Source organism: Rhinolophus sinicus, linkage group LG01 (genome assembly GCF_036562045.2).
Source record: "Rhinolophus sinicus isolate RSC01 linkage group LG01, ASM3656204v1, whole genome shotgun sequence".
Classification (NCBI taxonomy): Eukaryota; Metazoa; Chordata; class Mammalia; order Chiroptera; family Rhinolophidae; genus Rhinolophus; species Rhinolophus sinicus.
The window spans coordinates 180,445,299-180,458,261 of NC_133751.1; the positions used below are offsets into that span (position 1 = coordinate 180,445,299).

At 41.1% G+C, this 12,963-nt stretch overlaps 1 protein-coding gene across 5 annotated transcripts in view; it reads left to right on the plus strand.

Moving 5' to 3' along the window:
- Positions 1 to 12,963, plus strand: part of KIAA2012 (KIAA2012 ortholog) — a 94,754-nt gene that overhangs the window by 34,252 nt on the left and 47,539 nt on the right. The gene's annotated exons all lie outside the window — the stretch shown is intronic.

A 12,963-nucleotide genomic window follows, 5' to 3' on the forward strand; every position in this document is an offset into this window, starting at 1 on the left:
TGTAGCTCAGACATAATAACCCAATGTTTGCATAACAAGTTTACTCTTGCTGGAGCATCTGGAGAGAGAAGTTCCCGTGGAATGGCTTAGAGGAGGTCTAATGTGCCGTGTTGATGCCTTGATGAGAATGATAAAGCCCTTTTGGTATTTGCCCAAACTAAATACCACCCTTTCTCTTCTTTCCAAGCAACCTCCAGAGGTGGAGGTGGCTAATTGGTAATCCAATCAGGTCCCCTTGTTATGTGCGTTGGTTCATGGCTGTGAATCATCTGGCTCCTGACAGAGCTCAAGGCAGTTTCCAAAATCCCGTCTGGCACATTAACTTTTTGGAAAAGAGATGCTGGCTCTGGGCAGCAGCCATTTTGCAAAAGGGAAAAAAAAAAAAATGAAATCAGAAGGTGATGAGTGTCAACCACCCAGGAACCATCAGGATGTATATGTCTGAGTCGTGCAGCCAGCAGGCCTCTTGCGGAGGGAGATTAAAATCTATGCTCGTTTGGTGGGTGACGTCATGACTGGCTGAGCATGGGTTTGGAGCCAAGAGATTTGAGTAGCTCTAGCTTGTCCTCTATGTTGTTAGTGACTTTGGGTCAGTCCCTCCCTGTGTCCAAGGTTTCTCATCCCATCTGAAATGAGGGGATCGGTTCCTCTACCACCAGCAGCTGAGAAGTTCCTTAATTACTGCTGCATTTTTCATGTTGGTGTCTGTTGCTGTTGAACTGGTCACCCAGTACGTGGGCTTCCAGAAACTAGACTATATTTGGTTCCGAATTCAGTGTTCAGGAACTTCCATCAGCACTTGGGTTATACCATGATACCAGTATAAAAATAACTTGGTTCTGAACTGGCAGAAGCAGGAGTTAGACAGATGGAAGCCACTGTCAGGGTGACACAGCTGGTACAACAGCTGGAAAGCAAATACGATTCTGTTCACCTGCTGCACATTTGTCCACTCTGTTCCAGGAGAAGTCGCTCCCCTTCAGGCAAAACGAAAGCCAGAAGCATAACAGAAAATATTTAAGTTAAATATTTAAGTTTGTTGCCACATTGTCGATTTGAGGTTTCGGTCATTTCACTACACCCAGGCCCTAGCAATAGTGCCTGACACATACAGAGCAGCATCACGATAAATGTTCATTGAAATTATTTCAATCATTTGTACACAAAACAGAGAGAGACAGAGAGAGAGAGAGAGAGAGAGAGACAGAGAGAGAGAGAGAGATGAAACTTATGCTGAATAAATGGAGACTGTCTGCCATCTTGTCCCAGTTCCATGAACAATAATATATTTAATCCTACTTGTTTGTCAAACCTAAAGGCATTCACTGTGAGCTTGTTGAATGAATGAATGAATGAATGAATCAGTCCGTCACTGGCCTCTCTCTAGCCTTTCTACCATATACAGTGGGTAGACCTTCAGTCTTGATGGTTATTGGATGGTGTCCTGGAAGGTGAGGCAGGACCTGAAATCCACATCTCCCTACAAGGGTCCACAGAACAGATGTAGCTTTCTCAGAGCCTCTATTAATGGGAAATGTTTGTTGTTTTGTTTTGAGAAGCAGTATACTGAAACAAATTTTCTGAGTCTTGCAAAGGATTTGCTCCAACCACATCAAACTCTGCAGCTCAGTTTGTTCAAATGCACCTTGGTCACCATCCCACCCTGCCCTTCCAGTCTGATCGCCCACTATTTTCAGACTCATCCTTTCCTCACCCTCTTTGATGGCCCAGTCTTCCTTCTCTGATCTCTCAGCCTTGGCCCAAGTTCCCCTAAATATTTACAATAACTTTAAGTTCCAGGGGAAGGCCTATCGTTTCTGGGACATTTTCCTTAATAAATCCACCTCATTGCATAGAACTGCCCAGATGTAGTCTCAGCTCATTCCTCTCACTCCCACTTTTGTGATTATTGTATTTATCTGCATCTGTTTTCTGTTTAGCTCCCAAATATATTATATGAGTCCTAGAGCACCTTTTATTTTTATCATTGTTCAAGAAACGCTTGTTGATTGACTGGATACACCAGGTGCCACTAAGGAAAGTCCTTTTGGGATCATAGTTGGTTTTTTTGTTTGTTTGCTTTAATTTAAAAAACACTTAAGTACAGGAGGGAATACGATCTGTCTGATCTTTCTGAGACTTTCAGACTTTGTCAACATCTATTTGGAAATAAATTCTTAGGCAATTAGATCATGATATCTTGCTGTTCAGACAGCATAGAGAAATGAATATAAAACTTCAGAAAAAGAGAAAAAAGATGTGAAGACTAGAGCTGGAATTTGACACTCTTGGTCATGTTAGGATATTGCAACACTTAAAAATTCAAAGGCTTAAGAAAGGAAAAAACTTGGAAGGATACAAGTCAAAACATTCAATATGCTTTCTAAATTGCTTATCCTTGATTCGAATCCTTTATCTAGTCTAATTGCAGTGGCAGCTATAGAAGTTTTCTTTCAGGAGTTCTTTTATTCAGAAGTTTTTTACTATAAGAAGTTCAAGAATGTCTCTGCCAATGATTTAGGACTTTTGGGGTCTCATGCAAATTTAAATTCTTGATCTCTTTCAGAGTTTCCTGTTAGCACTAGTTCTTGTGCTAAATGGATTTTCACCCCCTAAATGTGTCTTGTTTTGATAATGTAATTAGCATCCGTCTCTCTTGCAACTCTTGTTGGTGTGGTGGTTTTAAAATATGTCTACACAGTCTTTGATACACATTCCTTCAAAAGGGAGAGCCTAATTCTCCTCTTCAGTGCAAGCTGGACACAGTGGCTCACTTCTAGTAAACACAGAACATAACAGATGTGATAGTGGGTGAATTCTGAGACTGGGTCATGAAAGGCACTTCCTCCTTGCTTTCTCCCTTGGATTACTCATTCTGAGGAAAGCTAACCACCATGCTGTCATGAAGGCCCCTCAAGCAGTCTAATGGGGAGGTCCACATGGCAAGGAACGGAAGCCCTCTGCCAACAGCCAGAATAAACGCTCTAGGCTTGTGAATGAGCTACCTGAACAGGAGATGCTCCAGCCCTAGTAAAACCTTCAGATGACTGCATCCCTGGCTGACTTAGTGACTGCAGCCTCGTGAGAGGCTCTGTGTCAGAATCAAACACCTAATCCTCTACCAGATTCCCCCAGAAAGTGTGTGAGATATAATAAAGGTTTATTGTTTTAAGTCACTAGATTTGGAGGTAATTTGTTTTCAGTAATAGATAATGCACTTGGTGTCATTTCCTGATGGTCTGCAATTTGGTAAACAGAAAGATAAAGGGTCCAAGAATATCCCAGCTGGTCTCAAAACACTGATTATTTGGGGGCAAACATATGTTAAGTGGTTGACTTTCTCTTTGTTCTCCCCATTTGTCATTTGTGATAAGGTTGGTTGTGGGGACCCATGGGTAAAAGGTTTTTTCCATGTTGGTGGGATATTTGACAAAGTATGATTTTCCTTGAGTAGCCTTTCTCTTAGCAGCTGTTGCCTCAGTGAAGATGCCTGGAGATTTAAAGGAGAAGTCCTTTAGATGAGGCAGCATGAGGAAGAAGAAAGAATTCTGGATTAAATGTTCCAAGTCTTGGCTCTACCACAATGATTTTTGTGCTCATGGGCAAACAATTTCACTGCTCTGTAACTCAGCTTCCTCATGTGGCCAAAGAGAAGTTGGGATTGAATCAATCTTCCCAGTATATGTCCAGTAGAATTCCAATTCCTCATAAAGTTAACAAGAATTACATTTAAAAAGAGAGGTGCTGAGGCCAAATAAGGTTGGAAAACCAGTGGGCTGAATGAAGTTAAGCAGATTCCTTACTACAGGACTTCAGAGTCTCTAAGACGCTAATGTGAATTATGGACCTTAAGGATGAGGATATGCAAAGCTTCCCAGACTTATTTGACCACTGAATCCTTGATTGTTTTTAGCAAAAACAATCAAGTTTTGGGAACACACTTTGGAAAATGCTAAACTGATGATTTCTAAGGTTCCTTCCAGCTGTAATGCTCTATTACAAAATAAAAACCCCTTTCCCAAGGAGCGTCCCTCAGAAGGATTGTCTAAATCCTGGAGCAGGATCATCTCAGACATTCAATAATTCATGACTGTGTTTATTTTCATTTTCCAAACATGAGTTCTGAATCAGAGGGAATGTAGGCATCTAGTGTTAATCTTTCTCCTTGGTCTTGGTTGTGGTGGTGAAATAGTTTCAACCAGTTGGAAGAGGGCATACTCTATGGGATGATGAAACTACAAGATACAAAGAACCACGGTGCTCAGATAGCGCCAGGGAGCAGAGACTCCTGGTCTGCCCACCTCCCTCTGGACTCCTAGGTGAAAGAGAAATAAATCTTGATCTTTTGGAGTCTCTTTGTTACAGCAGCTTACCACTTTCCTTAACTAATACAATGCAGTTATAATAGTATCTGCCAGCCTAGTTCACAGTGCTTTGTGAGAATCAAACCAGATCATACTTGCAGTATTATCTTGTAAAGTATTAAGTAAAATTCTGATATAAAATATCATGGACCTAAAAGAGGGAAGATGTATGTGTTTGACTCCTTTGATAAAAGGGACTGAACACCTACCATGTGCAAGGGAGAAGGAAGGGTGCTAAAATTGAGAGTTATTTCTCAAATATGTTATTTCTTTCCATCATCCCAATAATCCTATGAAGTGAGTATTTTCGCATACCATAGGTGAGGAAATTGGAACACAAGGTTAACTCCATTGCACCATTGGTAACACCTGGTAAGCATTCAGTCCCAGGATTCAGGCCCAGGCCGGTCTGTGCTCTCGTTACCCCGCTCCCCCAGGCTTGACACTGGGCCCTGTGGGAAGAAATTCACAAGCAACTAACTCTACCACAAGGTGGTATGAAATGAGTGCTATAATAGAGGCCTAAACAATACAAGTTAGGGGTGTTCAAGGAAAGAGCAATTAATTCTAACCTAGGGGATGAGGAAGGCTTTTTGCAGAGAATTCCCCATTTGCACTGACCTTTGAGAAACAGTACAAGTGGGTAAACAGAGGACAAAGAAAGACATAACCAGCTGAGGGAGCAGCATGAACAAAGGCACAGAGGTAGGAAAGCAGGGTATACATGGGATGATGAGGAGACAGGGGAAACGGACTGGGAGGGGCTTCGTGAGGGGAGGTGGGAAGGGCAGGGTGGGGGGAGATGGGGCTGAAAGGCAGGCCAGGGCCAGACCAGAGAAGGCCTCCTGTGCCAGGATAGTGCTGAAATGCTGCTTTTTAGGCAACAAGGAATCACAGATGTTTCAGGAGGGATATCATACAACCCAATGTGTGTGCCAGCATGAAAAAACAGGCAAGAGAAAAGGCTGAGTGATCAGGCTACTGCAGAATCATCTAGACAACAGCTGATGAAGCAGTGGGCAAATACAGGAGATGTTGCAAAGGAAAGATCCCAGGGCAACCCATTAGATGTGGGGATGTCAACCAGCGCTCTGAATCTGGACAGCCAGTGACAAGTTTGTAGAGCCTCTTTACAAAGTTGGCTACAGTTTTTATCTCTACTTTTCTACTCAAATTACCTTCTCCTGTTTTTACTTTCAGTTAAGAAGATTACTTTGGGGAGAGGGTGTATGTGTGTATGTCGTGTATTTTAATTAAGATAAAACAACAATTAAGGCCCTGGAGCCTGAGTCACCCCCACAGGGCACAACCCTCTCCTGCCTGGCACTGCGCTCCAGCCATCTCCCTCGTTTTAAGTCAAACTCCCACCAGCACACATGAAAAATAAGTTCCAGTGTCATGCACCACTAAGTTTGTCAGTAATGCAATGTGGCTGTTTTCTGGCTTACATGCTCTCTGGGAAGTGGTGGAGCTTCCTAAGAGTTCTAAGGAAAACCCTGATAGCAAATTTCTTGGGAGCTGTGAGTGAGGCAAAGGGCAAAAGGCGGTAAGCAGTGATGGAAAGTGTTTGTATAACCCCCCTGCACCCTCTCACCCCGACACACATTGAGGTTTCTCTTTCATGATTGTTTTAGCTTCTTTTTCCCTTCCAACCACCAAGCACTCAATTCTTTGAGGGAAAATTAACATTCATTATGCAATTTATCTCTCTCCTTTTAATCCAGAGTGTCTGTCTCCAAGGTCCCTTACTCAATAATTAATGTTTGTTCTCATTTCCCATTCTCCAGAGCATCTATTTCTGAACTGGAGGGTCAACAATTAACACTAATTATGGCTTTTTCCTCTCTCCAGTGTTGGTTCTCAGAATCCCACGTTGCCCCGCAGCCTAAGTTATGTGCATGCGTGGGGCTGCATGTATGCCCACCGAGGTGGAAAAACACCAAGGAGCAGGCTTCTCCAAGCCCCACCACACTTTGGCAAATCAATAAACCCAAACATTCATTTTTGGCAACCTCTCCAATACAGTTATTATCAGTAATGAGACAATGAAGCATACATAAATACATACATGCATGCATTTGGAAATGTGTTTGAGTGGGTAGAGGATTTAGAAATCTTTTCTAGTTTGAATTTTCTATGATTCCCTCTGACTTTTTCCTTCCTTCTTCTATCTCCTTGATATCTCATCTCATCTCATCTCTCCCTCCCTCCCTCCCTCCCTCCCTCCCTCTCCCTCCCTCTCTCTCTCTCTCTCTCTCTCTCTCTCTCTCTCTCTCTCTCTCTCTCTCACACACACACACACACACACACAAATTTCCCATTAAAAAACATTCCTTCATTTCAGATCCACTCTGACCTCTTTACAATTTATTACATCTCCCTTAACTATCTTTCTCTGGTCTGTCATCCTATTTCTCTTCAGCCATTAAAAGAGCATTGTTTTAACTAGTGTTCATTTTGACTGACAAGGACAGCTAGGAGAATAATTCTCACCCACAGTGACTAAGAGATCACAAAAAATGTCATTTGTGGAAATGCCTGTCTGTCTTTTTGCCTGGAATCAGAGGAGCTAGAATCCCTCGTGTCTCCCCTGGTCCAACCTTTGTATTTGCACTACATCTGGAGGTTGGGGCTCCTCACGCGTGCCTGTCATCCCATCATTGCATGCACTGCGCCCCACAGCACATCTGCTGTTCAAATCTGGGCATCTCTTCACAGCATATGTCAAACACTAACTGTTTCATGCTCTTGCTCTGTCAGAAGTTTCCCTCTCATAGTTTAGCATCATGGTCCCCGCAGGGCTCCGCCCTTAAACATCTTAAACAAAAGTACTATTTTCTTCCATACTTATTGAATCCTAAGTCAAACTTCTCTCCATGATAGCCATGTACGAGTTTTCAAAACCATCCAATTCATTACGAGGCTAAAGCATCAAGGCATCCACTTTGTGTTTTCCCCTGGAAGGAAAATGGCTTCTTTTTCAAGAGTTTTTCATATTCTCAGGTAAAAACCCTTATTGTTTTTCAACCTACAAATCTGTCAGTTCATGAAATATCAGCCATGAAAAGGAGGGGTCTAGCATTCAATGTTTCCTAAAAGTTTAGCTTTTCCTCAAAAAGTTACCTCTACTCTTCTATGTCCTCTGACTCACGTACATATTATTTCATACCTAGACTTCCAGAAACACACAATTTCTCCCCAAATACTCGTATAGCAAGAAGTAGGAAAGAGGGTTCACTTCTTGGAGAGCCTGAGAAATGTAGTGTCTACACAGGGGCAGCCCTGTGTGCTGTGGTCTCAGTGCAAATATTAGGAGAGAAAAGAAGTCGAATCGAACCAAGTGCTTATGCTTAGCTGGCCCCAGAAAGGAGAATTTGCAGGGACATCCTGTGGGTTCCGCACGTCATACATTGCACAATTCACGTTATAATGAGGTAGACATTGACTCCTAGAGTTGTGCACAGCTCAGCCTGCACAGCCACAAGCTCTTGGAGAAGAAAAGATTCTCAGCCTTGTATTTTCAAGGGAAGACTGAGGTCAGTTCTGCTTCTTCCAAGCCTCCTTTTATATTTCATTTCCCCCGTGGAGAAATAAGCAAAAACTAGGAGTATAGATTGACTTTTTGTTCATCCTCCACCCATAGCTATTGCTGCTTCTGCTTCAGACCAGGGGGAAAAGATGATTATGTAGGGACTTTCTCTCTCTCCTAAAAATAGTATTTGATTAATAGGAAAATGTGTGTGGTCTTTCTTGCTGCTTATTTTGGGGCAGGCAGCAATGAATCCTGCGTGAGGGACCTGCTAAAGTAACAGGAAGCAAGGCCACAGATCGAGGGCTGGAGCCAGAGCTGGGGAGAGGGAATTGTTTTTGCCAGAGACTGCAAAACTAGAAGGGAAAAAAGGCACAATCATATGCTTACCAATCTCAAAATCTGTAAGCAGAGAAATATTTGGAAGCCTGGCATTCTGCATTACATTTCCTGCCATTCTCCTGGGGTGGACATGTTGACCACGGTGGGAAGTTTCAGTGTCAGTTCTGCTCATTTGCACTCATTGGTTAGAACTGAGCCAAAGCAGCTCTTAAATAGGAGCCCTCCAATAAAGGATGATAATGCTGATGATGATCGCTACCATTGTTATCTATCTTTGCTATGCCAAACATTGTGCTGCTGAGTGCTTTAGATTCATTATTTTACTTCATCCTCACAGCAATCATATATGATGAATTCTAGTATCTTCAGTTTTCATCTAGGACAATGTGGCTCAGAGGGGTTAAGTGACTTGCCCAAGGTCACACAGCTAAGTGTTGAAGTTGGGTTTTGAACCATAGGAACCTGCATTTTTACCACTATGCCTGGTTAGTGGTGATGCCAATCAAGATAGGCACATTTCTATCTGACAATATGTGAGCGTTTAGGAAGTTCCTGACTTAAAAATGACCCATACAAACAAATAGCTTCTGTTGTTCTTTTCTCCTTCCAGTTCGTCTTAACCAGCACCAGACACCCTTTTGTGGGTAACATTGAAAATTACTTGCAACTTTTAGAGATATGGGGGAAAGGGGAGAAGCTGAAAAAAACGAAGAAATCGTTTGGGAGAACCAAACTCTTGAGATAGATTTTCAAGCAAGATGGGGCTATTTACAGGGATATCTCCCCAGACCAAAAATATTCTTCCTAATATAGCCAAAAATGGTATAATTTCACTTCTACTATTCTACTATTTAAACCTCAATAATAATAGATTCCCTTTGGATTCAGAAGTATTTTCTTAAAATACTGATACTCAGAAACTATTAGTCACTCACACTTTAGTAAAAATTTATTTAATCAGATATCTGTCCTCTGGCAACCTAGATGAAAACAGCTGTTCTGAGGTACTACAAATTCTGATAGGAGTAAAAACAGAGGTGGGTAACTTTGGGGTAAGTAGAGTTTTCAGGGTTGAAACATGCCTGACTGGTAGGGTACCGGAGGGCTTGGATGAACAGAGAATATGAGCTATATGGGGAAGGAAGCAGAAGAAGAAGAAAAGTATAGAAAGAGAAATGGTAGACAAACTGGTCCAAAGACAAACTTGGACTATTTCAGAATTGCCCCATAACAAGCTCTATATCCAGGAAAGGGAAAGAAAACTTTTATTCCTCCTCTTCTCTATTCCTAGTAACTAAAAGGCCTTAGGCTAATGCAAATCTCTTTCTTATTTCCAAGCTTTTGAAAATACTGTTCCCTCTGCCTGGAGCACAAATTCCTGATCTCCTCTTACCCCCCAACATTTTTTTAAATTGTGGTAAAATACACATAACATGAAATTTGCCATCTTTTAACCATTTTTAAGGATCCAGTGCAGTAGTGTTAAGTAAGTTCATCTTGTTGTGAAACCAATCTCCAGAACTCTTTTTATCTTGCAAAACTGAAACTCTATACCAATGAAATAACACCTCTGCATCCTCCCCTCTACCCAAGCCCCTGCCAACCACCTTTCTACTTTCTGTTATTCCCCAACTTTTACCCTTTTTTCTGGTTAACTCCTAACCCTTCAGTTCCCAATTTAGTTCTCCAGTTGACCTCCCTCCAGGCACTTTTTCTGTGCCTGCCACCTAATCCTCTCCACCGACTAGGTGACAGGCCTCTTCCACGTGCTCACACTGCCCCCGGTGCTTACCCATCACAGCACCCCTCTCACAGAATTGTCTTACTAGAATTTTCTCTCTATTAGACTGCAAGCTTTTTAAGGGCAGGGACACACTAGTACCACCAGTACCTGGTAGAATGCGGCTGGCACACATGGACTGTAGGTGTTTCACATGTATTTGATGAATGAAAGATTTCAGCGACAATGTAGGTTAAACAAGCTTTTTTAACATTGACTTGGGAGTCTCACTACCATGCAGGGCATAGTCTTTGCAGGAAAATCAATGCATTCTAATGTGACAGCTCTTAGAAGCACAGAGGACCTCTTTCAGAGCTTAGAGTACAGGCAACTTGTTTCCTTGATTTGCTCAACGACCCTAATGAACAACTCTGGTATCTTTGTGTTTAACACTCCCCACTTGTTTTTAAGAAAATGGGTACAACATTACTCTGAAAATACTTTATACCCCCTGGAATTGAGTTCAAAGAGCAATTTAAAAGACTATTCATTGAAATCACCTATAGAGCTTTCACGACTTTTTGTTTTCTTTTTAGTCATTTGGTTTTAATGAACATTTTCAGATAAAAATGATAGGATTCTAAAAAAAACATACAGACGGTGGACTTTGGGTATTTGTGGACTTGAAGATCAGTTTCAACTATTTGCAAATGATGTCAGGAGTCGGAGACACATACAATTTGTCATTTTACAGAGGCGTGAAGTCAAATAAGAGACATCATGAGACGGGGAGACAGAATACTACCACTAAGCCAGTCAGTGCACCTACCTACCACCAAGCACCTGTCTCAGTGTTGTGGTCTATATTCATTGTAACATCTGCAGTAGCTCTTGTGAAGCTATTTTTTTAAAAAAAATTGATTTACACATACACATATAACCATATGTATATATGTATATAGTCATATACATATACCAGGGATGCCAAAAATATATATACACATGACTTATATTCATCTTTTGTTATTGGTATATATTGAGTATCACAATTTTAATACAATTTTTTCCTTTCTTAAAATGTGTATACATTTTTTTGTCACTGTGTGTGTGTGTGTGTGTGTGTATTTTTTTTTAATGGCCCTTAAAAGAAGGCCAACTGCTGGGACTGGTGATGGAAGTAAGAGAAAGTGAAGTGGTCTAACAATTTGATGATTCTCTGCCAAAAAACAGTTGTATAAAGTACTCTTATCCTTTATTTATAGACTCATTTATAGACTCATCAAGAGTCTAAAGAACTCCCCCTCTTTTTTCATTTCTACTTTAGTTTTATTGGATATATGATACACACTAGGGGTATTCACAAATCTAAGGATTCTTAAAATTCTCAAGACGTCTTCCTCCCAAAGTAGCCAAGATCTGCTGCTCACTTAATGTATGGTATGCCTAAGGGATCAGGGCCTTGCTCAAGCAGTGAAGCAGTACTTACAATGTATTTTAAGGCTGGTATGGTTTTCAAGATGTGTGTGTGTGTGTGTGTGTGTGTGTGTGTGTGTGTGTGAGAGAGAGAGAGAGAGAGAGAGAGAGAGAGAGTTATATTTCTCAACTTATAAAAAAAGTTTAGACTATTAACTTTTCTTCCGTCAGAGTGATCAAAAAATTACAACTTTCGTTAACTAGTAATCCATAAATACTGTTTTCTATTTCATCACCCTTTAGACATTTGTATTATCTTCTCATCAAAAAGACCATAAAAAAGCATGAGGTTTTTCTTAAGGATGTTTTTTCCTCCTACTTTCTCTCTTGCTTCTTTCACACATCTGCCTGTGATCTAAAGATTTTCATTTCCTATTGTCTTCATTCTCTAAAATTCCTCATTTGAAAATTAATGAAGACACCAGCATCAGAATATGTCCAGTAGAAAGAATTAGTGAGTCTGTTTTATAGAGCACATAAAGATCGCTTATTCATTCATTCATTCATTCATTCATTCAACAAATACTAATTGATCATCTACTAATGCCAAATACTGTGCTAGACACAAGAATACAGTTGCGAGACAAAGTCCATGACTTAAGGTCATCCGTAATAGTAGAGTGTGCTTAGAGCTATGAATGAGCACAGGCTGACTTATCTGGAGATAAGAAGGCTTTTGAAAGCAGAGGACACTTAAGCTGAGTTTCTAAGGATATATGTAGGAACTAGCCAATTGGAGAAGAGGAAAGGATGTTCCAGGGAAAGCGACCATGTGAAGATGAGAGAAAATGGCAGCATGGGAGAAATGTAAGCAGCTGGTAATGCCTGAACCCCAGGGCACATGCGGGGGAGGGAGTGTTTAAGAAATGCAGCTGGTAGGGTAAACAGGAGTTATACCATGAAGGGCTGTAGGTAGCAACTAAGGAATTGATCCCAAAGGCTGTGAGATCCTGTTGTGCAGGAATTGACATCACCAGATTTTTATTTTAGAGAAATGATTCTCGCAGCTATGTAGAGAATGGATTGAACTGGGGAAGACTAGAGGCCAGGAGACCAGACGTCTATACTTGTTTGAAAGCCAGTGACCAAGAACAATATTGTCTGCAGAATTAGGACCACCACATGAATTGGTTGGCCACTTTACATGCAGCCTCTTTTTTTGAATTCCTTTCTTTCATACAAGTTATCCACCACAGGTATCCTTATTAATCTTATGATGTATCCTGATTGGAGGGTTTCTCATGTAGCTGATTTTTTATTGTTGTTGTTGCTACACAAGTTAAATTTAAATTCCATCATCTAGCTTGCCTTCCATTTGGGGCTTGGTAGACTGCCATATACCATTGGACCGCTCCATAAAAAATAATTTATGAGCTTTTGAGAGCAGTTGGTGTTCCCAAAGCTAAAGCCACACCCTTGAGACTGAGCTAGCCTTGGTCTAAGAAGATATAAGTAAAAAAAACTGTTATCCCAAATTGGAAGAAAAATATTGCCCTGCATTTACTAGGCATTTCCATATTTAAATTCAGACTGAC